The sequence below is a fragment of the Notamacropus eugenii genome, chromosome 3, assembly GCF_028372415.1.
Source record: "Notamacropus eugenii isolate mMacEug1 chromosome 3, mMacEug1.pri_v2, whole genome shotgun sequence".
NCBI classification, from domain to species: domain Eukaryota; kingdom Metazoa; phylum Chordata; class Mammalia; order Diprotodontia; family Macropodidae; genus Notamacropus; species Notamacropus eugenii.
In genome coordinates this window covers 432,310,006-432,323,824 of record NC_092874.1, presented here as the reverse complement: position 1 = coordinate 432,323,824, position 13,819 = coordinate 432,310,006, and the positions used below count along the sequence as shown (strand labels likewise).

Genomic DNA, 13,819 nt, shown 5'->3' with positions numbered 1-13,819 from the left:
TTTACTACACTGTGGACTAGGGTGTCTACTCCTTCTTATGCCAAATAGGTGCCTACTAAAAATTTATTTTGAAAATAGGTACTGATCAATTCACATCCATTAAAAAATGAGTTAAAGACCAAATTATAAACAATTTATAATATAAGAGGTTAATGAGTTCCCTCATAAGACAAGGAAATAATTTTACCTATTTTAATTCTTCTAAATGCATGGTTTTTATTTTTGAAATATATATTAAATATTTTACTTTGTCTCCTTCATGTATCCTAATGTAAAAACAAAAACCAAGACACCAAACTTTGTATGTATCAGCCTCTGACCCCACACTCAAAATTAGTTTACATAATGGAGAAAGAGATATACACAAAATAATTCTGTACATACGTCACAAGATCATAATTTAGAGCTGAAAGAGCCCTTAGTAACAACGAGTCCATCCCCATCCCTTCATTTTATAGATGAATACACAGAGGTTAAGTGACTTGCTCGGAGTCACTCATCTACAAAGCATTGAAACTGGAAGTCAAGACTTCTTGCCTCCAAGTTCAATAACCTATGGACTGAAAAAAAGGAGACAAGAAAAGAAAGTGATCAGTATTTAAGGGGGTTAGTCAGGAAAGGCACCATCCCAATAAAGATGTTTCCTACTTAAAGGGTATTTTAAATAAAGGACACTTTAGATTGTATCTCAAATTATTTTTTTAATTTATATTTTTATAAGAAATCACTGGAAACCATTAAAAATTTCTTGCTTTACACAAGAACAAGAGATATGTCCAAAGTTTAACTACTTAAAAAGTAAATGTCATTACAACAAAGCCAGCAGACAATGGTCTGCTGAAGTTCAGAAGACGCTTGGCTCAGGCCACTATTCCTCAGCCAGGTCACTAGAGTAGGATGCAGCAGTGAGTTAGGAGGTCCTAAGTTTCTTCAATTACCTTTCTCAAGTCCAGGACCTATGGCAGAGAGAGGATAAACAAGTGGCCTAGGGATGAACGGCTGCTCAGACGCAAGTGTGCCGAGGCCAGTGTTCAGAAACCAGTGTGAATCACAAAGGCGAGCAAAGGCTGCCCGAGGGCTGGAATCGATCAATCAACAAATACTTAGCGTCAGGCACCGTGATAAGCACTTGGGATATAAAACAAACAATTAGGAAGGCAACATGCAAACAACCACATACACACACTGCATAAATGTCAGGTAATCCCACTGGAAAAACATTCACAGAATGCTGACAACAAATTACAGACTTTTAAAAATAAAGCCGAGGAAATTTTGTCCTTCCAAAAACAAACTTAGTAAATTTTTAAAAACTCAGTTAAAGGTTTCTTGAATTTTATTCTTCAAAAAAAACTGCTGATGTAAACACTTTTTTCAGTCTTCACATAAGATTTCATAAAGGACAGCTAGGTAGTGCAGGGGCTAGAGTATCAGGATGAGTCAGGAAGACTCATCTTCCTGAGTTCTAATCTGGCTTCAGACACTTACTAGCTGTATGACCCTGGGCAAGTCACTTAACCCTGGTTGCCTCAGTTTTCTTATCTGCAAAATGAGGTGGAGAAGGAAATGGCAAACCACTCCAGTATCTTTGCCAAAAAAATCCCAAATGGGGTCACAAAAGAGTCAGATGTAACTGAAAAATTTTATGTATATATATATATATTACATATATATACACACACACACGAATATATACCCATACATACACACACACATATATTTAAAATGAATTGTCTTTTAACACTGTTTTTTAACTCAAGGTATTTTTAAATTATATATTTACATTCCTAAATCAAGCACTGCTCTGCACCTTGTCAATTTATAATTTACAAGATCCCCTATTTCTGCATAGGCGTTTAGAGACATACATAAAAACAAATTTATTATTAAGGATGGGGTTGGTGGGATACGAATGGCCAAACGGACTGGTAAACTACTTGAGAGTTGGAGAATGGAGGAGTTTTGGAGGAGTTAGAGAAAGAGGAAAATTTCTGTCACTTAACCTTCATTTTATTCCATTAAATTTATACCAGAAAGAATATGCCAAATCACTAATAATAAGAGAAATACAAATCAAAACAACTGATACTTCACTTTACACCTAGCAAATAAACAAAAATGATAAAAGGTGGAAAGTATTAGAAGGGTTATGAAAAGAGGGCAAGTTAATGAACTGTTGGATGAGTATGAATTGGTATAACCATTCTGAAAAGTTAGAACTGCCTAGAGAAACTAAAAGATCCATACCCTTTGATCCAGGCATCCCACTAGTTGGCATACCCCAAGAAGGCCAATGATAAAAAGAAAAGCCCCATAGGCACTAAAATATTTGTAGCTGCAGTTTTGGTAGTCGTGGTGAAATGGGATGCTCAGATGGCCACTGACTGAGGAATGGCTAAAGAAGCTATAATAAAGAAATGTAATGGAATATTACTGTGCTATGAGACATGAGGAAAACGGGTCAAGTAAATAAGCATATACGAAGTGCTTACAATGAGCCAGGCACTGCGATAAGCATAGAAAGAAAGGCAAAACTCGCCGCCTCCCTCAAGGAGCTCAGTCTACTAGTGGAGACGACATGTGAATAGCTAGGTTCATACAAGATATACAACACAGATGGAAGGTATCAAAAAGGAAGCTACTAGTGTTTGCTGATGGGGGAAGCGGAAATAAAATTAATACATCTGATATGAACTGTATATGTAAACCCTATAAGAACATTATTAAAGGCAGAAAGGAAGGATATGAAGGGTAGCTTCAGTGGCACATTTTGAACAATTTATTTTTTAAAAAATCTTTGAGAAAAAGATAACTGAATTCTTTCTATTTTGTCAGAAAATTGTGTTAATGAATTCTGAAATGTCAAAAACAAAAACAAAAACCCAGAACCTTAAATCATGAAAATCATACATCAAGGAGGTAAGATTCCTGCATGCAGACTGCAACTAATCTAAGAGCACATACTACAGAAATCACAGCTTCGCCAATCTAGAGCTGGAAGGGAGAGATCTGAGGGTCTATGTAGTCTAAACCCTTTACGGTATATTGCACTTGAGGAAACTGAGGCTCAGCAATGTCTAGTGACTTGCTCAAAAGTCATAAGTATGAGAGGTGAGATATAAACCTTGGGTTTTCTTATTCCAGTCCCAGCACGTTATTCACTACACTATGATGTCTCTCATTAAAATCATCCTTTACAAAAATTAATGGTATAAAATGTGCAATAGGTGGATCCACCGGTTAAACTGATGTTTCCCCAAATGAACAGACAAACAAGATTCTCTTCCACTGCATACAAAACACTACACAATGTTCACATCTTGGCAAGGCATCTTTATCAATCTCCCATTCCATCATCCTTGAGTCAGCCACACAAAAATCACTTCATTCTTCTGGTACTCCCATGCTTCTCACCTTTCGTAAGACAAGCAGTCCAGAAATGTATTTGCTATAATGTTTTATAGCAAATTTTATTTTGTGGAAATTAGCTTTATCAACATTTATCAGAAATATTTATTGTATAAAGGAAGCATATCTCCACGGAAGCAAGTCCCCCCCCCCCCACCAATTTAGTCTATTTATATATCAGAATCCCAAATTACCCGACCACCCTGTCCCGGCTAAGAAGTCATGTGACTCTAACTCCTAATCCCCAAATTAGCATGACTCAGTCTTAAGTTTCTTTAGCTGTGAAATGAAGGAGTCAGACTAAATATTCCTTGAAGGTTTCTTCTAGCTTTAAATTCTATGATCCCATGTCCAGAGCCAAACTCCCCACTCTTCCCCTCTCTCTCAGCCTGGCTTAATGGCACCACTGTCCTCCCAGCTATCCAGTCTTCAAACATCAATGTTCTCTCTGATTCTTTCTTTTCCCCTGGGCGTCATATCTGATCACCTGCCAAGCACTATGAATTCTAACTCGGTAATCTCTGTCCTATGTCCATCTATTCCTCTCCTATTTAATACTGGCACTACCCTGGTTTAGGTCCTCATTACCTCTCATCTGAACATTACTGTAAAAATCACACAGACGGTTGGTCCCCCAGGGTCCTAGAATGCATTCTCCACACAAATGACAAAATGTTTGTAATGCACAGGTCTGACCACGTCTCTTCTTGTTCAGCAGCCTTGGTGGCTCTCTACTGCCTAGGGTTTGATAGAACACAAACTCCTCAACCTCCACACAACGGAGCACTCCAGGTTTACTTCACAGTCCGCCCTAGCTTTCCATGTGTCCAACAAACTAGAGCCTTAGCTGTCATCCAGCTACACTCTCTAACCTCTTTCCACACAGCCAAAACTGTCCTCCAGGCCTTGTACATGCATCTCCTTCAGATCATCACCTGTCAAAATCCTTCTCTTCCTCGAGGAATATTTCTCTCCTCTTGTCAGTTGCCAAGTAACCACTTTCCTTCCTTAAATTTTCTTACTTTGTCTGACTTTCTCCTTTACCCTTAATGCTTTGCATTATTCACACCCACACCCACACATACACCACTCCCCTATTAAGATGTAAAACTCACTGCAAAGTTAGAGTTTCATCTTGTTTCATATTTGTATATACTCTCCCCAGAGTGGTTTCAGAAGAGTTAACTATTGAACAAAGGGTATTATCTGAGAAAATGAGGAAAGGTGATTGAAAAGAGGATGGAGAGAAGAGCATAAGCCAAGGAGAGGTGCAAGGCTGAAAAACAGTCAATCCAGTTTGTCTGGAGAACATAGGACATACCAGAAATTAAAAGCAGATAAGGATAGAAAGGTAGATTTGCCACCAGAATGTGGAAGGTCCAGTCTTTGAAGCCTCTCATCTTATTTTTTAATCAAAGAATCTTGTCCTGTCTTCAGTAGCGTTCATTTTGAACTGAGAACACGAAGTAGTTTATCTTTAGAGAGAAATTCACGGCCCTTAAAAGACTATTAAATTGGAATTCCGAAGTCCTATAATGACACCAACACTAAACTAACCTTGGGGAAGGCAATTTATTTTAGTCTCGGTCCTCCTCATCTATAAAATAAGGCTAACAGTTTTTGTACAAACAAAACAATAGCAGTTAAAATTATAAAGAATACAGTTAAGTGTGGTTTTTTTTTTAATTTGTGACTTTCAGAACTGTCCTATTTGAATGCAATTTTTTCTGACTTTCCTTCTCTTTATGCATTTATAAATGTTTCAGGAAACTTCTTTTCTTCCTTTTCTTTCTATTTCTTTTTGGCTCCCTGGCCCGAGCCCCATTTTAATCCTATCCCACTGACAAATTGAAAAAAAAACTTATAGAATATACATAAGTAAGCAAAGTTAATTCCTATACTGGCCACATCCAAAAAAATGTAAATCTCATTCTACATATGGAGTTCATAGGAGAGAAATAGCATGTTTCATCATCAGTCCTTTGAAACAGTGCCTTGTCAACTCACTGATCATAGTTCTTAAGTCTTTCAAAGTTGGTTTTCTTTACAATGTTATTTATATGTTGTTCTCCTGGTTCTGCTCCCTTCATTATGCATCTATTCATATAAATCTTCCCAGGTTTTTCTGAAACCTTTTCTTTTTATCATTTCTTATGGAGTTGTCACATTCTAATACATTCAAATACCATAATTTGTTCAATAATTCCCCAATTGGTGGGCACCCTCTTAATTTACAGTTATTATAACAAAAGGAGCTATTGTAATACACATCCTTATACATATGGGTTCATTTCCTTATACTCAACATCTCTTTATGGTATAAGCTTGGTAGTGGTATCACTGGGTCAAAGGACATGCATGGTTTAGGGATTTGGGAGGCTTAGTTCTAGAATGGATCGATCAGTTCAGAGCTTATCATTAGTGCATCGATGTGCTTATTTCCTGAAACAACGCCAAGAAATTGTCATTTTCTTTTTTTGTCATCTTTGTCAATGTGATGTGCATGGAGCTGAACCTCAGAGTTGCTTTAATTTTCATTTCTCTAATTATTAGTGATTTAAAAATTTTTTATATGGTGGTTGATAGTGTTTCTTTGAAAATTGTCTGTTCAAATCAATGACTCTTGTTCTTCTAAATTTGAATCAATTCCTTATTTATCTCAAATATCAGACCTTAATGAGAACAAAAATTTCCCCAGTTAACTGTTTCCCTTCCACGTTTAAAAGCACTGGTTCTGTTTGTACAAAAATTGTGTAATCAAAATCATCCAATTCATGGGATGCAATGATCTCTTAACTGCTAAGCCCAGTGTCCTTTCCTCAGTCCTCTTCCTCCATAACCTTTCTGAACTTCTAACACACATGACCAACCCTCCCACAGGCACATTCTCTTTCTCCACTTCTTTTCTGAAGTTGCTCTTCCCTGGGTTTTTCTATCTAACTTCCTCCTTCATCACTCTCCTTTCCAGATTCCTCCTCCCCATTAAATGTGGGCATTCCTGAAGACCCTGCTTTATTTATTTTCTCTTCTCTTCTTCAGCTAGGTGGCGCTGTGGATAGAGAGCTGAATCTGGAGTCAGGAAGACCTGAGTTCAAATCCAGCCTCAGATACTTACTAGCTGTGGGGCCTTGGGCAAGCCACTTCACCTATTTGCCTCAGTTTCCTTATCCACAAAATCAGGCTAATAATAGCACCTTTCTCTCAAGGCTGTTGTGAGGATAGAAACAATAACTATAAAGCACTCAGCACAGTGCCTGGAACATAGTGAACTCTATGTAATATTAGCTACCATCATCATCATTTCTTCATCAGCTCCCATGGGACTCTCTCAATGCAGTTAATCTTCCACCTGAGCCCTATTCCCGTATCAACAACTGCCTGCCGGCCATCTCTACCTGGTTGGTCCGCAGGTTCTCAGATTGAACCTGTGCACAACAGAACTCGTTATCATGCCTCCCCCTAAATCACCCCATTCTCAAAACCACTATTTCTGTGGCTGATACCAACATCCCTTCAGTCATGAAGTTGTCAACTTCAGAATAAACCTCAGTTTTTCACCTACACACACACCACACACACTCCACTCGGTTGCCAAGTTTTGTCAATTCTACTTCTATACCATTTCTGACAGCTCCATTTATACAGCAGCCATCAGTTCATCCCCTCTGGCCTAGCTACTGAAACAACCTTCTAATTGCTTCCTTGGTCCAAGTCTCTCCCTTGTCAAATCTATCCCCACACAGCTGCCAAAAGAATCTTCCTAAAGCACTAATCTGACCATGCAACAATAAGAACCCCCTTTATGCCCATTCCCCCAACTGGGCACTTGTATTCACAGGCTGGTATCTGTTACTATTTATTCCCTCCCCATTACTAGTGATAACATATGGTCAAAGTTCTAGAAGTCTAGTTCACAAGCCCTTACAGGTGTGCATCCCACTGATAACTAGTAAGTAACCATTCTATGCATTTGCCCTGACAGTCCTAATGACCAGTTTTTCCTTCCTTAACTGCCTCCTGGTTTCCAGCTTCTTTCAAGACTCAGCTAAAATTCCACCTTCTGCAAAAAGCCTTTTCTGGTCTCCTGTAATTCAGGAGATTATTGACAGTTTGTCCTGTTATCTGTGTTTGCACACAGTTGTTTGCATGTTGTTTCACCCAATTGATTGTGACCTCCCTGAAGACGGACTGTTTCTGAGTTCTCTCTATCCCTAGCACTCAGCACAGTGCCTAACACAGTAAATCCTTAATCAATGCTTGACAACTTGACTATCCTCATTTACCTTTTGGCAATAGCATTTACTAAGCAGGAATGGTTATGACATCTGACACAACAAAATATTCCTTTCAAACCAGTGACATAATTTCTCTTTGCACACAAGGTCCCTGGGGAAAGTAGACAAAAAAATTACAGCAACATGATAGTGAAGGACATATGTAGAAAATGCACGTGACAACAGAAGATCAGTGTACCTTACACTGCCCTCTGCCCTCATAGAGGTCTCATGAGGTTCCCTTAGGACCTAGTGGAGGCCTGAGAGTCCTCTGCTGTTCCCTGCTGCTTCCAGAATAAATACAGTTTCATCTGGTTAACATTTAAAGCACTTCTCACAATCTATTTCCAGTCTATGGTTCCAGACTCATTCTGTATTATTTCTACATTTTGGCCAATCTGAACTCGACCTTCCGTATCCTGCTTCAGTCCCCTTCCTCATCCTGCTTCAGTCCCCTTCCTCAGTCTGTCCAGGATGCCTGTAACCAACTCTTCCACACCATCGTCCCATCCTCACAATCCTTACCTTCTTTCCAAGTAAGGGGTTACCTCTGAGTAGAACCTTTTCTGGAGTCTCTTGCTCCTGAAATTATCTTGTATTTACTTTTGTATAAATGTTTTATTTTACTAGGAGAATGTAAACTCCTTGATGATAGGACCTGTTTTTCATCTTTGTATTTCCTGCACCTAGCACAGTGCTTCATAATAGGCATTTAATCAATGCTTCTTGAACTGAATTTGCCAGGGAACTAAATTAATTAGTGCCAGAGGTTGTCATGGATAATCTCTCCTGTCTCAATTATATAGCTCACTAAAGCCATAGAATAAGGTCCTACAAAGGGATACAGCATTTATGTACATTCCCTAATATCTTTCTAGTTGAAGAAATCTTTATTGTCCAAGGCTCATTCTAACAGTACAAAGTCAGCTAATAAGAGTTAATGTAGATAAAAATGATGAACCAGTTGGTGTCAGTTGGTGTGCACCCTACTAGGTGCCAGGCACTGTGCCAAACCTGTTCTGAAGAAGCTCTCAATCTAATGAATATCCAGTGCATATAGAGGCAAATGTCCACATTGTATATTTAGGAATCTCAAAGTCTCCAAAGATACCAATACTCCTGATATGACCTTTCTTACAGAAATAAAGCTCTTCAGGGAAGTTCTGCCACAATGGATCAGGCTATGGTAGAATGAGAAGATTCAGAGCTGAAAGGAACCTCAGAGATAATCTGCTCCAAATATACAGAGGAGTAATGCTTTTTTATTTTTCAGAACCAACTCTGCCCAAGAGCGGTTGTAGCATTGAAACTTCTTGTCTAACAGGTCAAATAGCATACAACAATTTGTACTTTAGAACTTAGTCTTTTTCAAAGGAGAAAAAAAGTGTATATAACTCAGTCAATAATACAAAGGCAATTATAGGTACTGACTGGAATCTCCATCCAGTACTTCAAACCACAGAAAAAGGAGTCCCTTTCTTAACTCTCTTTGCTCCAGAAAAGGAAATGCCGACCTATCTATGCCCAGGGAAATGCCCCCCTTCAGACAGATCTGCATTCTCAAAGTAGGAAAGTCAGCAATCCAGATGTCCTTAAATCTAAAATAAATAAATGGCAGGACATAGGAACTTAGACTCAGCCTGACTCTCTTACTTTGAAGGGGAAAAGCAGAATTTTAAACAAATATTAACTCCTTCAAAGAACTAGTCATACCATTTTTGCCTTCCAGAAAAGACTGGAGGGGCATGAAGAAAAGGAAAATCTTAAAAGGAAAAATTTATATCACAGTTACTCCTACTATTCAACTCAAGTGAGATAGGCAGAAAAGACAGGAATAACATGAATGTGCAGCTACACCAGGATCTATGAGAAACAACCAGACACATATCTACAAGGCATAGAGTTGCTTCCCTTAAAACACTGATTTTTAGGGGAAAAATGTATATAAGTTTTCACACCTCAATCAAAGATTCTATAAATTTGAGTCAGTTTTAAGACTAAGTTAACCAACATACCACACCCCAGCCGGAGTCAATGAGGCAACTTTCCTAAGAGTCTGGTCTAAAAATAAAACTAGACTGTCAAGTGTTCTCAAGAAATTCTATGTGCATTGATTGGAATGTGATGCTAATTAGCATACTTTGTTAGTGATTTCCAAAAAAAAAAAAAATCTTCATATAGCTGTGATTGGTCTAAGCCAATAACAAAAGAATACACACCCCACTAGACATCTGAATCCACATAGATCTAATTCTAGAAGCAGCATTAGGAGAAAGAAAAACAGAAGTCTCTCAAATGAAAAACCTAAATGAAAACACTGCAAATTAAGCCTGTCAGAAAATGCTAAACCAGAATGGTTCTACAACACTGCAATATTAAAAATGCAACATTTTAATTATTAAGAACTTTTAGCCCAGAGCCCATATACAAAGATAACATCACAAAGAAGCTCATCATAAAGTAATTTTCAAATACAGAGCTGCATATTTGGAATCTACTTGTTCTAGCTGGGTGAGCAGTTCAAGGTCCTTTTCTTGCCTCCCCCATTACCACCACCTTGGGCAGTGTAGGCTCAAACCCCATCCTTCCAAATGCACTGGAGCAATTCAGTTTTTAAATCTGAAGACTTTTGCTTTGAAGATTTTCACTCCTATGAACAGAACTTTTGTAAGTCTATTTAAAACATTTTAATGTTTAAGCTTCTCAGTTATACCCTTTCCACACTTCCAATGACTGACAAATTAATCTACCATCTTTCAATAACAATCATTAGGATAAGAAATTTAAGTCCGCACTAAGGTATACAATGATGTTTAGCTAAAGACCTACTCCCAAGGTGTCTATAATACTGTTAAATGAAATCCACCTCAAGCAGTTTTTCTGCCATTAAATGATACATTACCAAAGTAAAATACTATGAGGCCATATAATTGCAAATCACACATAAAACTTAATCACACATAAAAATTATTCTGCTTAATTTCTTAATTTCTGCAGAAACAGCTTGTAATATTAACTGCATAGAATAGAGCTTTTTAAAAAATTTAAACAATCTATGATTCTATTTCATAAAGAGTAAAATTAAACCAAATTGAATTATTTCACTAGAACACAGATACTGAGTTGAGAGTTACAGGGGATAAAGATTAACAAAATTTTGCCTTCAAGAAACATAACTCCAGAAAGCTTTCAGATTCAAAGAAGCTTCAAGGAAAACAACTTAGGAGTGAAAATTCAATCTTTATATTTACCCTAATATTTAATACTCCAGATTTCATACTTTGTTTTAAACTACAAAAGCAATCAACTTCTGATATGAGTCTGAGGTTTCAATTATGAACCCAAATATTGTTGTTCTCCAGTGACCCAGTCCCTCCTAACCCTGAGTTATATTAAACCACACCCAGTAAACTTTTTTTTGGTGAATTTCGCAAAGATCTTCTATTTTAAATGTTAATTTGAGAGAATGCTCCGAGGTAGTGAAACATAAAATAGTTCCCTCCTGGAAAACACAAACATGTCTCCACTAACTGACAATGATAAACCCCTGTGTACCTAATTAGACAAGTTCTAAACAAAAACAGTAACAAGTCTATTCTCCCCTAGTATTAGCCTTCAAATGAAACAATTGTTTCCATTTCAAAACAACCCGACTAGCATTAGAGATATTAAATATCAGCCTCTGACTTAATTGTATATGCATTACATACCAAAACAGTATGACTTAGAAATTACTGTAATAAAGGAACATTGTCACCACAGTCAATACAAGAGCATTAGTGCTGTTCTAACAAACTTGTGGATATGAAAACCTTTTGTGTGTAAAAATGATTTTAATTAGAAAACGAATGCATTTCAAGGTTAAGAAAAAATTCAATTGCACACTTAACCTTGGATACGGCCACTATAACTCACTCAGACGTCATGGAATCACCTTTCTGATGTCATGGTCCTTCGTGAACCAAGGGCAAACAACATGGGTACTGTTATTGTTGTTAAGTGTGTGTTTCCAGGTGGGGGAGTTAACTGTCTTTTTCCAAGTTCTCTACCGTCCACAATCCTCAGATTTCATCTTGCATGTTTAGATGCTGCCCAACCGTTTCCAACATATACTAACATACACAACTAGAACACTAAAAATTAGTCTGAACTACATTTTACAATCTACCCTTTTGTTTTTAAGGCAACCTATAAAAAACAAGGCCTAAGAGAACATTACTCATTACTGCCTAAGTACAGAATACACAACCTGAAATCCCACGTAACCAAGTAACAAGGAAGAAACAACTAATATTGTTTTGCTATGATAAAAACCGCCATTTCAAAAGTTTACCAGTTTCAGCATGGAGAGCACAAAAGAAATCTGGTTCTCAAACAGAAAAGATAATTCTCATTTAAAGGGACAAACACTAAAATAAACTAATTTCCATAGGACCCCAGTCTATGTTTACCATACGCCGGGACTGCCCTATGCAGCTGGTCATACACCCAAGAATCTGCCCGTGTCCTGCTAACATTATGTCCACAAAAGGAAACTGACCAAGTGATGTATGAAATAAACGAGAAGGAATGGAGAAAGAATCTCTTCACGAAGAACGCAAAGCTTAGCTCACACTCCAGGACCAATGTTTCCCAAGCCTTTTGCAAATGAGTTTCTTACAACACCGCCTTCGCTTTAGAATAGCATTAATTTACTTACTTTCAGCAAAGTCAGCCCCAGTTCCTTTCTCCAAAAACTACCAAGCCCTCGATCCATTTTCACCAGGCAAAAGCATCCTCTTCAGCGCAAAAGAACACAGGTTCTCTTAACTATTCCACTCGCCCGACCACACGCACACAAGGAGAACTCAGGATTTTCTCCTCCTCCCCATTTTCACCCACCCGGCCCCCCCCCCAAATAAAAAACCCTGGGGAGAGAGGGGGGGACAGGACTGCTGAAGGGAGAGGCGCCGCCAGGAGCCCAGGGTCTCTCCCCGTCTCCAGCTGCACCGCAAAGGTCCCATTGCTCCTGACACCGACTTCGCTCTGGGAAGCCTTCCTCAGTGTTTACCAAAACTCGGGGCTGCCAGGCTGGCCTCGCACCCCGAGCCTCAGCGTCTGCCGACTCGCAGATGTCACTTCCCCGATCGCCTTCCCGGCCTCCACAGGGAGGAGGCGTCGGGGGTCCCTTCTACGCTCCAGATCTACGATGGCCCCCATCCCAGGGCCTCCGTTTCCTCATCGGGACGTAAGGGGGGAGGGTTTCTGGCATCTCTACATCTATGAACCACCCCCACTCCCGGCCTCAGTTTCCTCATCTGTGACGGGAAGGGCTCAGGGCCCTTTCCGGCGCTGCCCGGCCGAGGCTCGGCGGGCTGTGCCCGTCTCCCTTGGCCCGCGTTCCCCGGAAGGGCCGCGGCCTCCTCAGGCGAGGAGCCGCGCCGGGCCGGAGGCCCCGCTCTCGCCTGCCGGGCTGAGCCGGCTCGGCAGCCTACCTGCGGGGCCGGTGCGCGCCGCGTGCGTCCCGTCTCGCCCCGTCCCGTGCGTGCCCGCGGCCCGGGCCGAGGCGGCAGCGGCGGCGCGTCGAGTGCGCCCAGCGCCCAGGCCCGATCAGCGGCGGCGCGTCCCCAGCCCGGGGGAGGGGGCCCCGGGCGGCCCCCGCATCGTCCCCGGGCAGGGGCCCGCCCGCCGGCCGCCGCAGAGTCGAGGGCCCGGGCCGCCCGCCGCCGCCGTCCCGGCCCGGCCGAGCCCGTGGAGGGGCGCTCTCTGCCCGCCGCGGCGCCCACGCTCGCGCTCTCGCTCCGGCGCCCGCTCGCGCTCGCTTCCTCACTGCTGGCGGCGGCTCGCTGCCTCCATCTAAAATGGCGGCCTCAGCGTCCGCGACGAGGAGGCTCGGCGCTCCTCGGCCTAACCTGCGGCGCCTCCCCCGCGCCGCCCCCACCTACCGCGGCCCCCGCCGCCGGCACGGCCCAGGCGCCCATTCATCGGCTCCGGTATCGTTCCCTCTTCCCTGGCTCAGGCCCCGCCCCTGGAGGCGGGGCCTCGGCGCGCCTGCGGCCGCCATTTCGAACTGCTAGCGAGCGGGCGGGCGAGCGGGCGGGCGAGCGGGCGAGCCCCGGGACCGAGGCCGGGAACCGGGGACCGGGGCGCCCCGAGGG

At 41.2% G+C, this 13,819-nt stretch overlaps 1 protein-coding gene across 1 annotated transcript in view; it reads right to left on the bottom strand.

The window, feature by feature from the left end:
* The window catches only part of RAF1 (Raf-1 proto-oncogene, serine/threonine kinase), a 74,366-nt gene extending 61,081 nt beyond the window's left edge, over positions 1 to 13,285 (bottom strand). Inside the window, exon 1 of the mRNA XM_072598433.1 lies at positions 13,157 to 13,285. The gene's annotated coding sequence lies outside the window, so the exon portion shown is untranslated. The remainder of the gene's footprint in view (positions 1 to 13,156) is intronic.
* Between the last annotated feature and the right edge of the window lie 534 nt (positions 13,286 to 13,819).